At 38.6% G+C, this 23,388-nt stretch overlaps 2 long non-coding RNA genes across 2 annotated transcripts; both read right to left on the bottom strand.

Moving 5' to 3' along the window:
* Positions 1–296: 296 nt before the first annotated feature.
* Positions 297–12,380, bottom strand: LOC131898830 (uncharacterized). Its single transcript, XR_009376030.1, has 7 exons — positions 6,888–12,380; positions 2,836–5,062; positions 2,628–2,738; positions 2,152–2,279; positions 1,819–2,054; positions 1,489–1,722; positions 297–1,397 (listed from the first exon to the last, which is right to left on the bottom strand). It is a non-coding gene; the product is annotated as an uncharacterized LOC131898830 (long non-coding RNA).
* A 5,689-nt stretch (positions 12,381–18,069) lies between these two features.
* LOC131898832 (uncharacterized) lies at positions 18,070–23,388 on the bottom strand. The gene is made up of 3 exons (XR_009376032.1): positions 23,300–23,388; positions 21,459–21,657; positions 18,070–20,159 (listed from the first exon to the last, which is right to left on the bottom strand). It is a non-coding gene; the product is annotated as an uncharacterized LOC131898832 (long non-coding RNA).

The raw sequence follows: 23,388 nt of genomic DNA, 5'->3' as shown, positions 1-23,388 counted from the left end.
GCCAAGTCCAAAGTCTTTTCTCTCTCTGCCTATGGATCAGGATGTAGTTTTCAACTACTGCTCCAGAGTCTGCTGGCATGCCACCGTGTTTCCTGCCATGATGATAATGGCCTAAACCTCTGACACTGAAACAAGCCCCAGATTAAGTGCTTTCTCTTGTAATAGTCGCTTTGATCTCGGTGTCTCTTTACATCAGTAGAACAATGGCTAAGATAGGCTGTGGTTCAAGTCATATAGTTAAAATAAGGAATCAGTTGTAGGCCAAATTTAAGATACACACTATTTGACACTTTTTTTTATTTTCCCAACCTAATATTTTATTAATCATTTGAGAATGTCATACAACATACCTCAATCACACTTGCTTCCCATTCCTCCCAGGTCCACCCTCCCACCCTTGTGGCATCCTCCCCCAGAATAGAAAAAATACAATATAACAAGTACAATTGGTGTTACCCTTATACTCATTGGAGCATGGTCAAACTTGCAGTGGTCAGCCCCTTAAAAAGGAGTTCTTCCCCAACCCCTGCCTGAAGCCATCAACTGTAAAGAGCTACAGATAAGTATTTTTATTACAACTTTCAAGGACTCTCCTTGAATAAGATCCTGTCTGGATTTTCTTTTTCGGGGGATGGTGGCACAGAAGCCTTCAATGTCTGTCTGAATTTCAGTTATGAGTCTACAGTCATTGATACCACTGCAAAAGAAGCTCCCTGCCAATAGAAGTCAGTGGCAGTACAGATCTCGGACTTCTACATGGTTTCCAGTAGCAGAATGGATCATAGACTTCTAAAGGGTTTCCAGCAGCAGCACAGTCATGGTCCACAAGATTTCTGGTGACAGCTTGGATAACTGACATCCATCAGGTCCACGACATCAACACAGATCACCAACATTACATGTTTGTGGGAGGCATCACAGATCACTATCAGGATGCCTTCTTGTGGCAGTACTAACCACAGACATTGATACAGTCTCCATCAGCATCTGGGTCATGGATATTCAACTGGTCTTCAGCATGCAGCCCAGAGCATGAACATAAACATGGTTTTTGGTGGCAGCAAGGACAAAGATGTCAACATGGTCTCCAGCACCAGGATGGCTTAATGATATCAAAATAGTTTCTGTTGGCAGCTCAGATCATTTATATTGACCTAATCCCCAGCAAAAGCACAGACTACAATCATCATGGTCATCATCATGGATTCAGGTGGCAACATGGACAATGGACATCCACAAGGTCTAAGATTCCAACAAAGACTATGGCCATAAACATGGTTATCAGCGGCAGCATGAATGAGTGACATCAACATAATTTCAGATGTTAAGTCAGATAACGGACATCCACGTGGTCAAAACAGGGAACAAAGATCAGTGACATCAACAAGGCTGGTTTCCTGTGGCAGATCATATACATCAACTTAGTTTCAGGTGGCAGACAAATCACAGAAATCAACATTGTATACATTACCAACACAGGATACTTACCTGAAGTGGGTCTCAGGTGGTAGTATGCACCACTGATTTCTGCATTGTCTCAGATGATAACAGACTACAGACAGCAGTATGGTTACAAGCGGAAGCAAGTTTCAGTAGCATCAACATGGTTGACAGCAATAGCAAAGATCAGTGACATCAGCAAAGTTTCAGATGACAGGTCGAATCATGGATATCAGCCAGGTTAAGACAGGCAGCGAGAATCAGTCACATCAACATGGTTGCCTGTGTCAGTATAGATCATGGATATCAACTTAGTTTCAGGTGGCAGACAGATCATGGAAATCAATATTGTACATATGAGAGACACAGGAAGCTTACTTGAACTGGGTCTCAGGCAGAAGTATGGACGAATGACTTCAACATTGTTTCTGATGACACTGCACACTGCAGACATCAATATGGTTACAGGTGGTAGCAAAGTTCAGTAACCTCAACATGGTTGACAGCTACAACATAGATCAGTAACATCAACAAAGTTTTGGATGGTAGGTTGGATGATGAACATCAACATGGTTAGAAGATGCAGCAAAGAACAGTGACATCAACATGATTTCCTGCAGCAGCATGCATCAAGAGTATTAAATTAGATCTGAATGGCGTGTGGGATCAAGGAAATCAACATTATTTGTGTTGGCAGCACAGAATACTTACCTCAATGAGGTCGCAGGTGGAAGGACAGAACATGGACGTCAACATCGCATCCAGGGCCAACAAGGACCGCAGGCATCGCCATGGCAGTAGCGGTTGAATGGTAGGTCAGATCATGGGCAGCAACATAGCTAGCAGAGGCAGCAAGGTTCAGAGACATCAAAATGTTTGCCACTGGCAGTACAAATCAGTGATATCAACACAGCTTTGGGGGGCAGATCAAACCCAAGACAACCACATGGTTAACAAAGGCAGCACAGATCAGGGACAGCAGCATGGTTACTGGTAAAGTATGGAACAAGGACAACAACATGGTCTCTGGTGGTAGCAAAGACACTATCAATGTAGCTTTCAGAATGAGTAGGATCATGGAAATGACATGGTGTTCAGTGGAAAGAGAGAATAGATGCATCAACACGGTTACCAGTGGCAGCATAGCCTCTGCTGTCACATTGAGACAGGAACATCAACATGCTTACCAGAAGTAGGAAGGATCCATGACATCAACATAGTTTTGAATGGAGGGTTGGTTCATGGATATCAACATAGTTAAAACATGCAGCAAGTATCAGTGACATCAATGTGGTGGCCTGCAGAAGCATGGGTGATGAAGTACAACTTAGTTTTGGATAGTAGCTTAGATCAAAGAGAAGAACATACTTCACACTGGCAACAAAAAAAATTTACCTCAGCATGGATTCAGGAGTCAGAACAGAACATCGACATCAATATCATATCCCTGGGCACCAAGAACCACAGGCATCAACATGGCTTCCAGAAGCAGTTGGGACAGCATGGTAGGTCAGATCATGGTAATTAACGTGACAAACAAAGAATCAAGAATTAGTGGTATCAACATGGTTCCAGGGACAGAATGAATTACAGATATCAACTTCAGTTCCAATGGCAGATCAACTCATGGAAATCAATATTCTTCATGTTGGAAATACAGAAAACTTACCTCAGCATGGTCTCAGGTGGCAGGTCAGACCATTAACATCAACATCTTATCCAGGAGCAAAACATACCATAAGGCATCAACATGGACTTCAAACCAATAGGAATAGCACAGAAAGGTTCATGAACATGATAAAGAGGACAGTAGGCATCAATGTCATCAACAAGGTTGTAGGTGGTAGCATGTAAATATCAACAGTTTCAGATGGTAGCTGAGATCATGGCAATTAACATTCATCATGTTGGCAGCACAGAACTCTTGCATCAATAGGGTCTCCGGTAGCAGAAGATCTCCATGGATATAGACATCAATGTCATATCTACAGTAAGAAAGACCATAAGCATCAACAAGGCTTCCAGAAATAGTAGGAAGAGCATGGTAGGTCATCCAATCATGGACATCAATTTGGTTAACAGAGGCACATGGGATAAATGGCATCAAAATGGTTTCAGGTGGCATCATGAATTATGGATTTCAACTTACATTAGGATGGTGGGTTAAATCTTGCAAATTAACATTCTGCATGTTGGTAACACAGAACAATAATTTAATGCAGGCACAAGGGGAGAGATATTGGACATCAACAATGTATGTAGTGGTTAAGAAGGACCACAGGCATCTACATGGCTTCCAGAAGAAGCAGGAATAGCATGATGTCCTATGTTAGACATCAATTTGATTAACAAAGTAGGATCAATGACATCAACATGGTTGCAGGTGGCAGCATGAATCATAGATATCAACTTATTGTCAGACTGCACAATAAATCTTGAAAATTAACATTTTTCTCATTCACAATACCATGGCAAGAAAGATAGATATAAACTTCATATTGAGGAGCAAGAAGAACCACAGGCATTAACATGCCTCCCATAAATAGTAGGAATACCATGGAATGTCTGATCATGGACATCAAAACCGTTAAGAGGGAGCAGGAAACAATGGCATCAACATGTTTATAGACAGCAGCATGAATTATGGATATTAACTTAGTTTTAGATGGTAGTTGAATTCTTGAAAATTTATTTTGTTCATGTTAGAATAACAGAAAGTTTATCTTAATATGGTCATAATTGACCACACAGGTCACCAATACCGAGACGTTATCCAGTGGTAACAAGGAGCATAGGAATCAACATGGCTTCCAGAAGGAATAAGAATAGCATAGAAGTTCTGATCATAGGCATCAACATGGTTAACAGAGACAAGTGGGATCAATAAAATGACCATGGATTCAGATGATACCAAGAATTATGGATATAATATTAGTTTCCAAGATTAGTGAAATCTTGGAACTTAACATTTCAATGGTTAAATCTTGGAACATAATATTCTTCATGTTGGTGAGAGAACGTTTAATTTAACAAGGTCAAAGACAGCAGCAGAGATCACAAAAAAGAATATGGTATCCACTGGTACAAATATGATGGGCATCATCATGGATTTCAAATGTACTAGGAATATCACAATTAGAATCATAAACAACAATATGTCCAACAGAGGCAGGAGGGATCAATGAATTCAACATGTTTGGAGGTGGCACCATGCATTCTGTATATCAATTTAGTTTCAGTTGGTGGTTAAATTCTTGGAAATTAATGTTCTTCAATTGACAGCACAGGACACTTAACATTAACATTGTCACAGGTGGCAAGAGTTCAAGGAAATCTATATGGAATATACTGGCAAGAAGGACCACAGGCATCCACATGGCTTCCAGTAATGCCAGAAATACCATAAGACAATGGATCCTGGACATCCACATGTTTACCAGATGCAGCAGGGATAAATGAATTCAATTTATATGGAGGTAGCAGCAAGTATTCCAGATATCAACTTAGCTTCATTTGGTATTTCAGTTCATGGAAATTTACATTCCTCATGTTGGCAAAAAAGTACACTTACCTTAATATGGCCATAAGGGGCCAGAGAGGTCATGGCAATCAAGATGTTATCCTAATAAAACAAGGACCACATGCATCAACATGGCTTACAGAACCAATAGGAATGCCAGCAGTTCCTTTCACAGACATCAACAAGGTAAACAGATGCAGCAGGGGTCAATGACATCAGCACGAGTGCAGGTATAAACATGAATTACAGATACCAGCTAAGTTACCAAAGGTTCATTATATCTTAGGAATTATCATTCAATATGTTGCCAAAAAAGAACACCTACATTAACATGATCACCTGTATCAGGAGAGACCATGGAAACCAACATGGTGACAAGTTGTTTACCAAAACATGAGCATCAACATTGCTACCAGAAGTAGTAGGAAAAGCATTATAGTTCTAAAGATAGACATCCATATGGGTAACAGAAGTAGCAGAGATCAATTAAATCCACAAGGTTTCAGGTGGCAGCATGTTGATATAGATAGCCACATAGTTTACTATGGTAGTTGAGATCAGGGAAATTAACTTTTTTCGTGATGGAAAGACATAACATGGTCTCAAGTAGCAGGAATGATGGACATCAACATAAGATCCATGGGCAAGAAAAGAACCCTGGCATCAACATGGCTTCCAGAAATAGTAGGAATAGCATGATATGTCTGCTCAAGGACATATACATGTCTAATAGATGCAGCAGGGATGAATGAATTCAATTTGTTTGGGGTGACAGCAAGTATTCCAGGTATCAACGTAGTTTCAGTTGGTATTTTTGTTCTTAGAAATTTACATTCTTTATGTTGGCAACACAGAACATTTACATTAATATGGTCATAAGGAGCCAGAGAGTTAATGGCAATCAAGATGTTATCCCATGGTAACAGGGACCACATGAATCAACATGGCTTACAAAAACAATTGGAATGTTAGGCAGGTCCTTTAACAGACATCATCAAGGTTAACAGAGGAAGCAGAGGTCAATGACATCATCACGGGTGCAGGTGGCAGCATGAAATACAGATATAAGCTAAGTTAACAAAGGTTCATTAAATCTTGGGAATTACCATTCTATGTATTGCCAAAAAGGAACACTTACCTTAACATGATAACTTGTAGCACGAGAGATAATGGAAATCAACCTGGTGTCCAGTGGTAAGATAATGAGCATCAACATTGCATCCGGAAGGAGTAGGAATAGCATTGTAGTTCCAATCATGGACATGCATATGTTTAAGAGGCTCATCTGGGATTAAAGACCTCAACTTGTTTGGAAGTAGCAGCATGTATTCAGGATATTAACTTAGTTTCTCTTAGTACTTCAATTCTTGGAAATTACATTCTTTATATAGGCAACACAGAACACTTACAGAAAAAAATGCAATAAGTGGATGGAGAATTGAAAGCAATCAAGGTGTTATCCCATGGTAATAATGACCACATGCATCAACATGGTTTATAAAACCAATAGGAATGCATTGGAGGTGCATTCATAGACAACTACAGGGTTAACAGTGGCAACAGGGATCAATGACCTCAGCATGGTTGGAGGTTACAGCGTGAATGACGGATATCTGCTTAATTACCAATGCTTGTTAAATCTTGGATATTACCATTCTACATATTGCCAAAAAGGAACACTTGCCTTAATATGGCCATAAGGGGCTAAAGAATATATGGCAAACAAGATGTTAACCCATGGTATAAAGGACCAACTGCATCATCATGGCTTACAGAGCCAATAGGAATGGAGGGGAGCTCCATTCATTAATGTCAGCAGGGTTTGCAAAGGCAGCAGTGATCAATGACTTCAGCATGGCTGCAGGTGGCAGCATGAATTATGTGTATCAACTTAGTTACCAAAAGTTGGTTAAATCTTGGAAATTACCATTCTATATATCGGCAGCATGGAAAGTCTACATTAACATCATCACCTGTAGAAACAGAGATTATGGAAATCAACATGGTGTCCAGTGGTTTACAAGACCATGAGCAACAACACTGCTATCATAAGTAGTAGGAAAAGCATTATAGTTCCAATCATGGACATCCATATCGGTAATGGAAGCAGCAGGGATCAATTAAATCCACAAGGTTTCAGGTGGTAGCATATTGAATGGATAGCCACATAGTTTACTTTGGTAGTTAAGATCAGAAAAATTAACATTCTTCATGCTGGAAAGACAGAACTCTTGCATCAACATGATCTCAGGTAAGAGGACAGATGGACATCAACATCAGATCCATGGGCAAGAAAGAACCCTGGCATCAACATGGCTTCCAGAAATAGTAGGAATAGCATGGTATGTCTGCTCATGGACATGTGCATGATTAACAAATGCAGCAGGGATGAATGAATTCAATTTGTTTTGGGGAGACAGCAAGTATTCCAGATATCAAAATAGTTTCAGTTGCTATTTCTGTTCTTGGAAATTTACATTCTTTATGTTGGCAACACAGAACACTTCCATGAATATGGTCACAAGGGGACAGAGTGGTCATGGGAATCAAAAAGTTATCCCACGGAAACTAAGACAATATGAATCAACATGGCTTACAGAAACAATAGTAATTCCTTTCATGCCCTTTCATAAACTTCGACAAGGTTAACAGAGGCTGCAGGGATCAATGACATCAGCATGGGTGCAGGTGGCAGCATGAATTACAAATATTCACTGAGTTAACAAAGGTTCATTAAATCTTGAGAATTACCATTATATATATTGCCAAAAAGGGACACTTACCTTAATATTGTCACTTGTAGCAGGAGAGATCATGGAAATCAACCATGGTGTCCAGTGGTAAGAAGATCATGAGCATCAACATTGCTTCCAGAAGGAGTAGGAATAGCACTATACTTCCAATCGTGGACATGCACATTTTTAATAGACTCAGTTGGGTTTAATGACCTCAATTTGTTTGGAGGTAGCAGCATGTATTCAGGATATTAACTTAGTTTCTGTTAGTACTTCAATTCGTGGAAATTACATTCTTCATATTGCCAACACAGAACACTTACAAAAATAAGATGATAACGGGATGGAGAATTCATAGCAATCAAGGTGTTATACCATGATAACAATGACCACATGCATCAATATGGCTTACAGAAAAAATAGGGATGCATGGGAGCTTCATTCATTAATATCAAAAGGGTTTATAAAGGCAGCAGTGATCAATGACATCAGCATGGCTGCAGGTGGCAGTATGAATTATGTGTATCAGGTTAGTTACCTAAAGTTAGTTAAATCTTGGAAATTACCATTCTGTACATTGACAACAACAAACATTTACCTTAAGGTGGTGACTTGTAGCAGAAGAGATCATAGCAATCAACATGGTGCCCAGTGGTAAGAAGATAATGAGCATCAACATTGCTTCCAGAAGTAGTAGGCATGGTATTGTGCCTCCAATGATGGACATCCACATGGTTAAAAGAAGCAGTAGGGATGTATTATATCCACAGTGTTTCAGGTGGCAAAAACAATGGAGAGCCACACAGTTTACTTTGGTAGTTGAGATCAGAGAAATTAACTTTCGTTATGATGGAAAGACAGAACACTTGCACCAACATGGTGTCAGGTAGGAGAACAGATAGACATCAACATCATATCCATGGGCAAGAAAGAACCCTGGTATCAATGTGGCTTCCAGAAGTAGTAGGAACACTATTGTGGGTCTGCTCATGGACATCCACATGTTTAACAAATGCAGCCGGAATAAATGAATTCATTTGTTTGGAGATGACAGCAAATATTCTGGATCTCAACTTAGTTTCAGTTGGTATTTCAATTCTTGGAAATTTACATTCTTTATGTTGGCAGAACAGAACACTTCCATCATTGTGACCATAAGGGGCCCAAGAGGTCAAGGCAATCAAGATGTTATACCATGGTAACAAGGACCACATGTATCAACATGGCTTACAGAAACAACAGGAATGCATTGGAGGTGCATTCACAGACATCAACAAGGTTAAGAGTGGCAACAGGGATCAATGACATCAGCATGGTTGGAGGTGGCAGCATGAATTATGGATATCTGCTTAGTAACCAATGCTTGTTCAATCTTGGAAATTACCATTCTACACATTGCCAAAAAGGAACACTTGCCTTAATATGGCCATAATGGGCTTGAGAATTTATGGCAATCAAGATATTAACTCATGGTATAAAGGACCACCTGCATCAACACGGCTTATGGAGCCAATAGAAATGCAGGGGAGCTCCATTCATTAATATCAGCAGGGTTTGCAAGGGCATCAGTGATCAATGACATCAGCATGGATGCAGGTGGGAGGATGCATTATGTGTATCAACTTAGTTGCCAAAAGTTGGTTACATCATGGAAATTATAATTCTATACATTGGCAACAAGGAAAGTCTACATTAACATAATCACTTGTAGAAACAGATCATGGAAATCAACATGGTCTCCAGTGGTTTATAAGACCATGAGCATCGACATTGTTACCAGAAGTAGTAGAAAAAACATTATAGTTCCAATCACAGACAACCACATGTGTAAAGGAAGCAGCAGGGATCAAGTAAATGCCCAAGGTTTCAGGTGGTAGCATGTTGAATGGATAGCCACATAGTTTACTATGGTAGTTGAGCTGAGGGAAATTAGCATTCTTCATGTTGGAAAGACAGAATTCTTTCATCAACATGGTCTCAGGTAGCAGGACAGATAGACATCAACATAAGATCCATGGCAAAGAAGAACCCTGGCATGAATGTGACTTCCAGAAATAGGAGGAATAGCATGGTATGTTCACTCATGGACATTCACATATTTAAAAGATGCGTAGGGATGATTGAATTCAATTTGTTTGGAGGTGACAGCAAATATTCTGGATCTCAACATAGTTTCAGTTGGTATTTCAGTTCTTGGAAATTTACATTCTTTATGGTGGCAACACAGAACACTTCCAACAATATGGTCATAAGGGCCAGAGAGGTCATGGCAATCAAAATGTTATCCCATGGTAACAAGGAACACATGCATCAACATGGCTTACAGAAAAAACCGGAATGCATTGCAGGTGCATTCATAGACATCTACAGGGTTAACATTGGCAAAGGGAATCAATGACATCAGCATGGATGGAGGTGGCAGCATGAATTATGGATATCTGCTTAGTAACCAATGCTTGTTCAATCTTGGAAATTACCATTCTACACATTGCCAAAAAGGAACACTTGCCTTAATATGGCCATAAGGGGCTGGAGAATTTATGGCAATCAAGATGTTAACCCATGGTATAAAGGACCACCTGCATCAACATGGCTTACAGAACCAATAGAAATGCAGGGGAGCTCCATTCATTAATATCAGCAGGGTTTGCAAAGGCAGCAGTGATCAATGACACTAGCATGGCTGCAGGTGGGAGGATGCATTATGTGTATTAACTTAGTTACCAAAAGTTGGTTTAATCTTGGAAATTATCATTCTATACATTGACAACAAGAAACGCTTACATTAACACCATCACCTCTAGCAACAGAGATCATGGAAATCAACATGGTGTTCAGTGGTTTATAAGACCATGAGCATCAACACTCCTACCAGAAGTAGTAGGAAAAGAATTATAGTTCCAATCATGGACATCCATATTGGTAACGGAAACAGCCAGGATCAATGAATTCACAAAGTATCAGGTGGCAGCACATAGAATGGATAGCCACATAGATTACCATGTTATTTGGGTTCAGAGAAATTAACCTTCTTCGTGTTGGAAAGACAGATCTCTTGCATCAACATGGTCTCAGGTAGCAGAACAGATAGACATCAACATCAGATCCATGGCAAGAAAGAACCCTGGCATCAATGTGGCTTCCAGAAATAGCAGGAATAGCATGGTATGTCTGCTCATGGATATCCGCATGTTTAAAAGATGCAGCAGGGATGAATGAATTCAATTTGTTTGGAGGTGACAGCAAGTATTCTGTATATTAACTTAGTTTCAGTTGGTATTTTTGTTCTTGGAAATTTACATTCTTTATGTTGGCAACACAAAACACATACATTAATATGGTCATATGGGGCCAGAGGTGTCATGGCAATCAGGATGCTATCTCACGGTAACAAGGACCATATGCATCAACATGGCTTTCAGGAACAATAGGAATTCCTGTCACGCCCTTTCATGGACATCAACAAAGTTAACAGAGGCAGCAGTGGTCATTGACATCAGCATGGGTACAGGTGGCAGCATGAATTCCAGATATTAGCTAAGTTAACAAAGGTTCATTAAATCTTGGGAATTACCATTCTATATATTGCCAAAAAGGTACACTTACCTTAATATGGTCACTTGTAGCAGGAGAGATCATGGAAGTCACCATGTTGTCCAGTGGTAAGAAGATCATGAGCATCAACATTGGTTCCAGAAGGAGTAGGAATATCACTGTAGTTCCAATCATGGACATGTATATGTTTAAGAGACTCAGCTGGGATTAAAGACCTCAACTTGTTTAGAGGTAGCAACATGTATTCAGGATATTAACCCAGTTTCTGTTAGTATTTCAATTCTTGGAAATTACATAATTCATATTGGCAACACAGAAACTGGCATAAATAAGGTGATACAGGGATGGAGAATTGAAAGCAATCAAGGTGTTATCCCATGGTAATAATGACCACATGCATCAACATGGCTTACAGAACCTATAGGAATGCATTGGAGGTGCATTCATGGACATCAACTAGGTTAACAGTGGTAATGGGGGTCAATGACATCAGCATGGTGTACTGTTATTGTGTTCACAAAATATTATGCACCATAATAAAGTTATCTGAGGTCAGAGACAGAACAGCTACTAGATAAAAAGGCTAGAAAATGCTGGCACTCACACTTTAATCCTAGCGTTCCAGAAGCCGAAATCCCTCTGTATCTCTGAAAGTGCAAGGCCATATTGGAAACAGCCAGGCAGGGTGACTCATGCCTTTAATCCCAGAAAGCGAACATTTAATCCCAAGGTGTGATGGTAGAAAGGAAAGATATATGATGTGTGAAGACCAGAAACTAGAAGCATTTCTCTGGTTAAGCATTTGGCTGGTTAAGCATTTGGCTAGTTAAGCTTTTAGGTTTTGAGCAGTACAATTCAGCTGAGAGCCATTCGGATATGAGGACACAGAGGATTCCCGTCAGAACAAACAAGATCAGCTGAGAAGTTGGCCAGGTGAGGTTAGCTGTGGCTTGTTCTGTCTCTCTGATCTTCCAGTGTTCAACTCAATACTTGGCTCAGGTTTAATTTTATTAATAAGAACTTTTAAGATTCATGCTATAGCATGGTAGGAGGTGGCAGCATGACTTAGGGATATCTGCTTAGTTACCAATGCTAGATAAATCTTGGAAATTACCATTCTACACATTGCCAAAAAGGAACCCTTGCCTTTATTTGGTCATAAGAGGCTAAAGAATTTATGGCAATCAAGATATTAACCCATGGTATAAAGGACCACCTGCATCAACATGGCTTACAGAACCAATAGAAATGCAGGGGAGCTCCATTCATTAATATCAGCAAAGTTTGTAAAAGGCAGCAGTGATCAATGACATCACCATGAGTGCAGGTGGCAGCATGAATTATGTGTATCAACTTATTTACCAAAAGTTGGTTTATTCATGGAAATTATCATTCTATACATTGGAAAAAGTAACACTTACATTAACATCATCACCTGTAGCAGCAGAGATCACGAAAATCAACATGGTGTCCATGGTTTACAAGACTATGAGCATCAACACTGCTACCAGAAGTAGTGGGAAAAGCATTATAGTTCTAAATATAGATATCTGTATGGGTAACAGAAGTAACAGGGATCAATTAAATCCACAAGGTTTCAGGTGGAGGCATATTGAATGGATAGCCATATAATTTACTTTGGTGGTTGAGATCAGGGAAATTATCTTTCTTCATGATGAAAAGACAGAACATGGTCTCAAGTAGCAGGCCAGATGGACATCAACATCAGAATGATGGACAAGAAAAGAACCCTGGGATCAACATGCTTCCAGAAATAGTAGGAGTAGCATGATATGTCTACTCATGGACATCCAGATGTTTAACAGATGCAGCAGGGAAGAATGAATTCAATTAGTTGGAGGTGACAACAAGTATTCCAGATGTCAACTTAGTTTCAGGTGCTATTTTTGTTCTTGGAAATTTACATTCTTTATGTTGGCAATACAAAACATATACATCAATATGGTGATAAGGGTCCAGAGAAGTCATGGCAATCAAGATGTTATGCCATGGTAACAAGGACCATATGCATCCACATGGCTTACAGAAACAATAGGAATTCCTATCAGGACCTTTCATACAAATCAACAAGGTTAACAGAGGCAGCAACGGTCAATGACATCAGCATGGGTGCAGGTGGCAGAATGAATTACAGATATTAGCTAAGTTAAGAAAGGTTCATTAAATCTCAGAAATTACCATTCTATATATTGCCAAAAGGAAACTTACCTTAATATGGTCACTTGTAGCAGGAGAGATCATGGAAATCACCAAGGTGTCCAGTGGTAAGAAGAACATGAGCATCAACATTGCTTCCAGGAGGAGTAGGAATAGCATTGTAGTTCCAATCATGGACATACACATGTTTGAAAGACTCAGCTGGGATTAATGACCTCAACTTGCTTAGAGGTAGCAGCATGTATTCAGGATATTAACTTAGTTTCTGTTAGTATTTCAATTATTGCAAATACATCCTTCATATTGCCAACAAAGAACTCTTACATAAATAAGGTGATAAGGGGATGGAGAATTCATAGCAATCAAGGTGTTATCCCATGGTAACAAGGAACACATGCATCAACATGGCTTACAGAACTAATAGGAATGCATGGGAGCTCCATTCATTAATATCAGCAGGGTTAGCAAATGCAAAAGTGATCAATGACATCAGCATGGCTGCAGGTGGCAGCATGAATAATGTGTATCAACTTAGTTACCAAAAGTTAGTTAAATCTTGGAAATTATCATTCTATACATTGACAACAACAAACACTTACCTTAAGGTGGTGAACTCTAGCAGGAGAGATCATAGCAATCAACATGGTGCCCAGTATAAGAAGATAATGAGCATCAACATTGCTTCCAGAAGTAGTAGGAATGGTATTGTGCCTCCATCATGGACATCCACATGGTTAACAGAAGCAGTAGTATTATAAGTATTATATCCACAGTGTTTCAGGTGGCAAAAAGTACAATGGAGAGCCACACAGTATACTTCGGTAGTTGAAATCAGAGAAATTAACTTTCGTTATGATAGAAAGACAGAACACTTGCACCAACATAGTGTCAGGTAGGAGGACAGATAGTTATCAACATCAGATCCATGGGTAAGAAAGAACGCTGGCATCAATGTGGCTTCCAGACATAGTAGGAATAGCATTGTAAGTCTGCTCATGGACATTCACATTTTTAACAGATGGAGCAGGGATGAATGAATTCAATTTTTTGGAGGTGACAGCAAATATTCCGGATATCACATTAGTTTCACTTGGTATTTCAATTCTTGGAAATTTACATGTTTTATGATGGCAACACAGAACCCTTCCATCAATTTGATCATAATGGGCCAGAGAGGTCATGGAAATCAAAATGTTATCCCATGGTAACAAGGACCACATTCATCAACATGGCTTACAGAAAAAACCGAAATTCATTGCAGGTGAATTCATAGACATCAACAGGGTTAACATTTGCAAAGGGGATCAATGACATCAGCATGGTTGGAGGTGGCAGCATGAATTATGGATATCTGCTTAGATACAAATGCTTGTTAAATCTTGGAAATTACCATTCTACACATTGCCCAAAAAGAACACGTGCCTTAATATGGCCATAATGGGCTGGAGATTTTATGGTAATCAAGATGTTAACCCATGGTATAAAGGACCACCTGCATCAACATGGCTTACAGAACCAATAGAAATACAGGGGAGCTCCATTCATTAATATCAGCAGGGTTTGCAAGGGCAGCAGTGATCAATGACTTCAGCATGGCTGCAGGTGGCAGCATGAATTATGTGTATTAACTTAGTTACCAAAAGTTGATTAAATCTTGGAAATTACCATTCTATACATTGGCAACAAGGAAAGTCTACATTAACATAATCATCTGCAGAAACAGAGATCATGGAAATCAACATGGTGTCCAGTGATTTACAAGACTTGAGCATCAACACTGCTACCAGAAGTAGTGGGAAAAGCATTATAGTTCCAATCATGGACATCCATATGGGTAATGGAAGCAGCAGGAAGCAATTAAATCCACAAGATTTCAGGTGGTAGCATTTTGAATGGATAGCCCTATAGTTTACTTTGGTAGTTGAGATCAGGGAAATTAACATTCTTCATGTTGGAAAGACAGATATCTTGCATCAACATGGTCTCAGGTAGCAGGACAGATAGACATCAACAGCAGATCCATGGGCAAGAAAGAACTCTGGCATCAACGTGACTTCCAGAAATAGTAGGAGCTGCAATGATATATCCACTCATGGACATCCACGTGTTTAACAGATGCAGCAGGGATGAATGAATTCAATTTGTTTGGAGGTGACAACAAGTACTCTGGATATCATCTTAGTTTCAGTTGTTATTTCAGTTCTTGGATATTTATATTCTTTATGTTGGCAACACAGAACATTTACATTAATATGGTCATAAGGTGCCAGAGAGGTCATGGAAATGAAGATGTCATCCAATCGTAACAAGGACCACATGCATCAACATGGCTTACAGAAACAATAGGAACGCATGGCAGTTCCTTTCATAGACAATAGGGTTATCAGAGGAAGCAGCGGTAAATGACAGCATCATGGTTCCAAGTGGCAGCATGAATTACAGATATTAGCTAAGTTAATAAAGGTTCATTAAATCTTGGGAATTACCATTCTATATATTACCAAAAAGGGACACTTACCTTAATATTGTCACTTGTAGCAGGAGAGATCATGGAAATCACCATGGTGTCCAGTCGTAAGAAGATCATGAGTATCAACATTGGTTCCAGGAGGAGTAGGAATAGCATTGAAGTTCCAATCATCGACATGCACATGTTTAAGAGACTCAGCTGATACTAAAGAACTCAACTTATTTAAAGGTAACAGCATGTCTTTAGGATATTATGTTAGTTTCTATTGGTATTTCAATTCTTGAAAATTACATTATTCTATTGGCAATACAGAACACTTACATTAATAAGGTCATAAGAGGATGGAGAATTCAAAGCCATTAAGGTGTTATCCCATGGTAACAAGGTCCGTATGCATCATCATAGCTTACAGAACCAATGCTTACATAGGAAAGGATTTGAGCTACATTCATTAATATCAAGAGGGTTTGCAAAGGCATCATGATCAATGACATCAACATGGCTGCAGGTGGCAGTATGAATTATGTGTATCAACTTAGTTACCAAAAGTTAGTTAAATCTTGGAAATTATCATTCTATATATTGGCAACAACAAACAACTTATCTTAAGGCGGTGACTTGTAGCAGGTGAGATCATAGAAATAAACATTGTGCCAAGTGGTAAGAAAATAATGAGCATCAACATTGCTTGCAAAAGTAATAAGAATGCCATTGTGCCTCTAATCATGGACACCAATATGGTTAACAGAAGCAGTAGGGATGTATTATATCCACAGTGTTTCAGGTGGCAGAATGTAAAATGAATAGCTACACAGTTTACTTTGTTAGTTAAAATCAGAGAAATTAAATTTCTTCATGATGGAAAGATAGAACTCTTTTACCAACATGGTGTCAGGTAGGAGGACAGATAGACATCAACATCAGATCCATGGACAAGGAAGAATGCTGGCATCAACGTGGTTTCCAGAAATAGGAGGAATAGCATGGTATTCTGCTCATGGACATCCACATTTTTAACAGATGCAGAAGGGATAAATAAATTCAATTTGTTTGGAGTTGATAGCAAATATTCCAGATATCAACTTGGTTTCATGTAGTATTTCAATTCTTGGAAATTCACATTCTTTATGTTGGCAACACAGAACACTTCTATCAATATGGTCATGAGGGGCCAGAGAGGTCATGGCAATCAAAATGTTATCTCATGGTAACAAGGACTACATGCATCAACATGGCTTACAGAAACAAGAGGAATGCACTGGAGGTGCATTTATAGACATCAACTGGGTTAACAGTGACAACAGGGGTCAATGACATCAGCATGGTTGGAGGTTGCAGCATGAATTATGGATATCTGCTTAGTGACCCATGCTTGTTAAATCTTGAAAATTACCATTCCCATTTGCCAAAAAGAAACACTTGCCTTTATATGGCCATAAGGGGCTAGAGAATTTATGACAATCAAGATGTTAACCCATGGTATAAAGGACCACCTGTATGAACATGGCTTACAGAACCAATAGGAAAGCATCAGAGCTCCATTCATTCATATCGTCAGGGTTTGCAAAAGCAGCAGTGATCAATGACTTTAGCCTGGCTGCAGGTAGCAGCATGAATTATGTGTATCAACTTTATTTACCAAGAGTTGGTTAAATCTTGGAAATTACCATTCTATACATTGGCAACAAGGATCACTTACATTAACATCATCACTTCTCCAAACAGAGATCATGGAAAACAACATGGTGTTCAGTGGTTTACAATAACATGAGCATCAGCACTGCTACCCAAAGTAGTAGGAAAAGCATTGTAGTTCCAATTATGGACATCCGTATGGATAACAGAAGAAGCAGGGATCAATTAAATCCACAAGGTATCAGGGGTCTGCATGTAGAATGGATAGCCACATAGTTTACTATGGTAGTTGAGATCAGGGAAATCAACAATCTTCATGATGGAAAGATAGAACACTTGCATCAACATGGTCTCAGGTAGCAGGACAGATAGACATCAACATTAGATCCATGGGCAAGAAAGAGCCCTGGCATCAATGTGGCTTCCAGAAATAGTAGGAATAGCACGGTATGTCTGCTCATGGACATCCACATGTTTTTTTTAAATTTTTTTTATTTTTTTATTTTTTTGGACATCCGCATGTGTAACAGATGCAGCAGTGATGAATTAATTCAATTTGTTTGGAGGTGACAGCAAGTATTCCAGGTATCAACTTCATTTCAGTTTGTATTATTGTTCTTGTAAATTTACATTCTTTATGTTGGCAACACAGAATACTTACATTAATATGGTCATAAGGGGCCAGAGCGGTCATGGCAATCAAGAAGATATCCCACAGTTACAAGGACCATATGCATCAAAATGGCTTACAGAAACAATAGGAATTCCTGTCACGCCCTTTCATAGACATCAACAAGGTTAACAAAGGCAGCAGTGGTCAATGACATCAGTATGGGTACAAGTGGCAGCATGAATTACAGATATTAGCTAAGTTAAGAAAGGTTCATTAAATCTTGGGAATTACCATTCTATATATTGCCAAAAAGGGACACTTACTTTATGTGGTCACTTGTAGCAGGAGAGATCATGGAAGTCACCATGTTGTCCAGTGGTAAGAAGAACATGAGCATCAACATTGCTTCCAGGAGGAGTAGGAATAGCATTGTAGTTCCAATCATGGACATGGACATGTTTAAGAGACTCAGCTGGGACTAATGAACTCAACTTGTTTAGAGGTAGCAGCATGTATTCAGGATATTAATTTAGTTTCTGTTAGTATTTCAATTCTTAGAAATTACATTCTTCATATTGCCAACACAGAACACTTATATTAGTAAGGTCATAAGGGGATGGAGATTTCATAGCAATCAAGGTGTTATCCCATGGTAACAAGGACCACATGCATCAACAGGGCTTATATAACCAATAGGAATGCATGAGATCTTCATTCATTAATATCAAAGGCTTTAGTGATCAATGGCATAAGCTTGGCTGCAGGTGGCAATATGAATTATGTGTATCAACTTAGTTACCAAAAGTTAGTTAAATCTTGAAAATTACCATTCTATACATTGGCAACAAGAAACACTTACCTTAAGGTTGTGACTTGTAGCAGGAGAGATCATAGAATTCAACATGGTGCCCAGTAGTAAGAAGATAATTAGCATCAACATTGCTTCTAGAAATACTAATGTCATTGTGCTTCGAATCATGAACATCCATATGGGTAACAGAAGCAGGGATCAATTATATCCACAGGTTTTTAGGTGGCAGCATGTCGAGTGGATAGCCAGATAGTTTACTATGATATTTGAGATCAGGGAAATTAACATTCTTCATGTTGGAAAGACAGAACATGGTCTCAGGTAGCAGGACAGATGGACATCACCATCAGATCCATGGGCAAGAAAGAACCCTGGCATCAACATGGTTTCCAGAAATAGTAGGAATAGCATGGTATGTCTGCTTATGGACATCCACATGTTTAACAGATGCAGCAGGTATGAATGAATTCAATTTGTATGGAGGTGACAGCAAATATTCTGGATATCAACTTAGTTTCAGTTGGTATTTCAGTTCTTGGAAATTTACATTCTTTCTTTTGGCAATACAGAACACTTCCAATAATATGGTCACAAGGGGTCAGAGAGGTCATGGCACTCAAGTGTTTTCTCATGGTACCAAGGACTACATGCATCAACATGGCTTACAGAACCAACAGGAATTCATTGGAGGTGCATTCATAGACATCAACAGGGTTAACAGTGGCAACAAGGATTAATGACAGCAGCATGGTTGGAAATGGCAGCATGAATTATGGATATCTGCTTAGTTACCAATGCTTGTTAAATAATGGAAATTACCATTCTACACATTGCCAAAAGCAACACTTACATTAACATCATCACTTGTAATAGGAGACATCACAGAAATCAAAAAGATGTCTAGTGGTTTACAAGATCATGAGCATCAACACTGCTATGAGAAGTAGTATGAATAGCATTGTAGTTCCAATCACGGACATCCAAATGTGTAACAGAAGCAGCAGAGATCCATGAAATCCTCAAGGATTCAGGTGGCAGCATGTAGAAAGGATAGCCACATAGTTTACTTTGGTATTGAGATCAGGGAAATTAACATTCTTCATGTTGGAAAGACAGAACTCTTGTATCAACATTGTCTCAGGTAGCAGGACAGACAGAACTCCACATCAGATCCATGGGCAAGGAAGAACCCTGGTATCAACCTGGCTTCCAGAAATAGTAGGAATAACATTGTATATCTGCTCTTGGACATCCACATGTTTTGTAGACATAGCAGGGATAGTGGCATCAACTTTGTTGGTGGCAGCATGCATTCTGGATTTCAACTTAGTTTAGTTAGTATTTCAGTTCTTGGAAATTTATATTCTTCATGTTGGAAACAGACAATACTTACCTTCACATGGTCCTCAGGCTTCAGAGAGGTCATGGCCATCAAGATAATATCCAACGGAACCAAAACCACATGCATCAACATGGCTTACAGAGACAAAAGGAGTCCATTTGTGTCCATTCATAGACATCAATAGGGTTAAGAGAGGCAGCAGTGTTCAATTCCACCAGCATGGGTGCACATGGCAGCATGAATTATGCACATCAATTTAGTTACCAAAAGTTGGTTAAATACTGGGAATTACCATTCTATTCATTGGCAACAAGGAACACTTACATTAACATGATCACTTGTAGCAGGAGAGATCATGACAATCAACATGTTATATGGTGGTTTAAAAGATCATTAGCATAAACATTGCTTCCAAAAGTAGTAGGAATAGTGTTATAATACCAATCATGAACATCCATATGGTTAACAGTTAGCAGAGATCAATTAAATCCACATGGTTTCAGGCAGCATCATGTATAACGGATAGCAACATGGTTTCTGCTGGTAGTTGTTATCAAGAAAATTAACATCTCTCGTGTTGGCAACACAGAACTCTTGTAGCTACATGGTCTCAGGTGACAGGACAGATGATATACATCAACATCAGATCCATGGGCAAGAAAGAATCCTCCTCAACATGACTTCCAAAATAGTAGGAATAGCATGGTATGTCTGCTCATGGACATCCACATGTTTAACAGAGGCAGCAGGGATAAATGAATTCAATTTGTTTGGAGGTGACAGCAAGTATTCTGGATATCAACTTAGTTTCAGTTGGTATTTCAGTTCTTGGAAATTTACATTCTTTTTACATTCTTTATGTTGGCAACACAGAATACTTACATTAATATGGTCATAACGGGCCAGAGAACTCATGGCAATCAAAATGTTTTCCCTTGGTAACAAGGACCACATGCACCAGCACGGCTCACAGAACCGATAGGAATGCATGGGAGGTGCTTTCATAGACATCAACAGGGTTAACAGAGGCAGCAGGGATCAATGACATCAGCATGGGGACCATTGGCAGCATGAATTATTCATATCAACTGAAGTTACCAATGGTTGGTTACATCTTGTAAAATAACATTCTACACATTAGCAAACAAGGAACACTTACCTTACCATGTCACTCATTGCAGGAGAGATCAGGGAAATTAACATGGTATCCAGTGGTAAGAATATCATGAGCATCAACATTGCTTCCAGAAGTAGTAGGAATAGTATTGTAGTTCCAATCATGGACATCCATATGGTTAACAGAGGCAGCAGGAGTCAATTAAATCCGGAAGAATTTCTCTAAATTACAATATATCCCCCTGAGAATGACAAGATATTTATCTTTATGGATAAATTTCAGAACAAATACAAAGAATATTCATGTAATTCTGGCAAGCACAACAAGAGTCTTATGAAATCTTTTCAAACTTCATGTCTCATTCAAAAATTATAATGCAATGAGAAAAATAAATGAAGGGTTTATGTTTAATAACTAAAATATTTCAGAAGCAAAATAACCTGGTGTTCTTGCCTTATCAAGATGTGCAAGAAATTTCTTGTATGAAAGTGCATTGTTTTTATTATAGTTCACACTTTTTAACATTGTTATTACATTTTGGGTACTGTGTAAATAGTTAATGACATAAAATTTTAATTCTCAAATAACTAGTTTAAACACCTTGAATATACTACTTGTAAAGTCCACCAGACTCCATCAACCTATTATAATCACTCTCTAGAAAAAAAATTTTCTTGATTTTCCAATTTTATCCATGCATATGACACTAAATGACACTCCACTCCAGAAATTTGTCTGCTGTAAAATGTATATAAATGGAAGTAATGTATTAATATCCCCTGTGTGTAGATATTCCTGCTCAAGATTTTATATTATAGACATAATCATACTAACTATATAGTTTTGTTTGCTTTCACAATGTAATGTTTTCCATAATACATTAAAATACATTATTCATTTGTTGGAAAACAAAATTTTGTTGGAAAAGCATTGATTATTTCCATTTTTCTATTACAATGGGATGGATATTCGTACACTCATCTCAGTATACAAACATGAAATTTTCCTCTAGTGAAAGCACCTAGATCATGTCACCATAGGAAAGTAAACATTTTAGTTTCATGATGTAATTCCAAATTATTCAAACCTAACTGGACTAAAGAAACTCATAAAAAAACATCAAATAATATTTTGCACATAAATGGCAGTACATAGTGTTAGAATAACTTCTATATGACAAATTTGTCAAATTAGAATATAGGAAATTGTATTTCATAGTGTTAATTCCAACTTCTTTGGTTATTAATGAGCATTTGGGAATTTTACATTTTTTGGTATTGTTCACAATTGTCAGTTTTTGATATCTTTGAAATACTTATTTTTATTGCATTTCCTGTTCAATTATTCATGTTCAATTATTCATGTTTTTTTTTTTTGATGATGCCTAGTCAAGGTTTCACTCTGTGGAAGCCAAAAGGGGGCCTTTAGGAGGGTACATTAAGTCGGGGGGGATGGTAAATTCTAGTAAAAATTAGAGTGTCAGACTTTGGTGATTGGAAAGGCTTAGGTAGGTAGGAACACAGAAATATGAACTATATACGGGGCTAGGGAGAGAACCCAAAGAAAGGGTGGATGAAACCTGTATCAAAGCCTATGATCCCATAAACCAATTAAAATATAGTTGGAGGGAGAGTAAAATTCATGGGATCTGAAACTAAAAGGATGTATAAGGGAGTTAAAAGATTAATGGGGTGTCAAGGGAATGAGAGAGAAGAGGGAATATTGTGAATAAAATAAAATAAAACCCTAATGATAAAGGTGCCACACACTTTAGCTAAAGACACAGAGAAATCCATTTCAAATCACTGGAAAACTAGCTTCCTGATGGCTAGCTTGCATAGTGCCAGAATGGGATTGGGAATAAAAGGCACCCATGTACTCACCCAGTACTGGAAACTGTATGCTCTAACACTGACTTGAAAGACAGGATTTGCCCACTGTTGCTATGGCTGCATCACTATTATGAGGTAAC

Source organism: Peromyscus eremicus, chromosome X (genome assembly GCF_949786415.1).
Source record: "Peromyscus eremicus chromosome X, PerEre_H2_v1, whole genome shotgun sequence".
Classification (NCBI taxonomy): domain Eukaryota; kingdom Metazoa; phylum Chordata; class Mammalia; order Rodentia; family Cricetidae; genus Peromyscus; species Peromyscus eremicus.
Note: the sequence above shows the minus strand (reverse complement) of the source record. Positions and strands in the feature narration are given on the sequence as shown.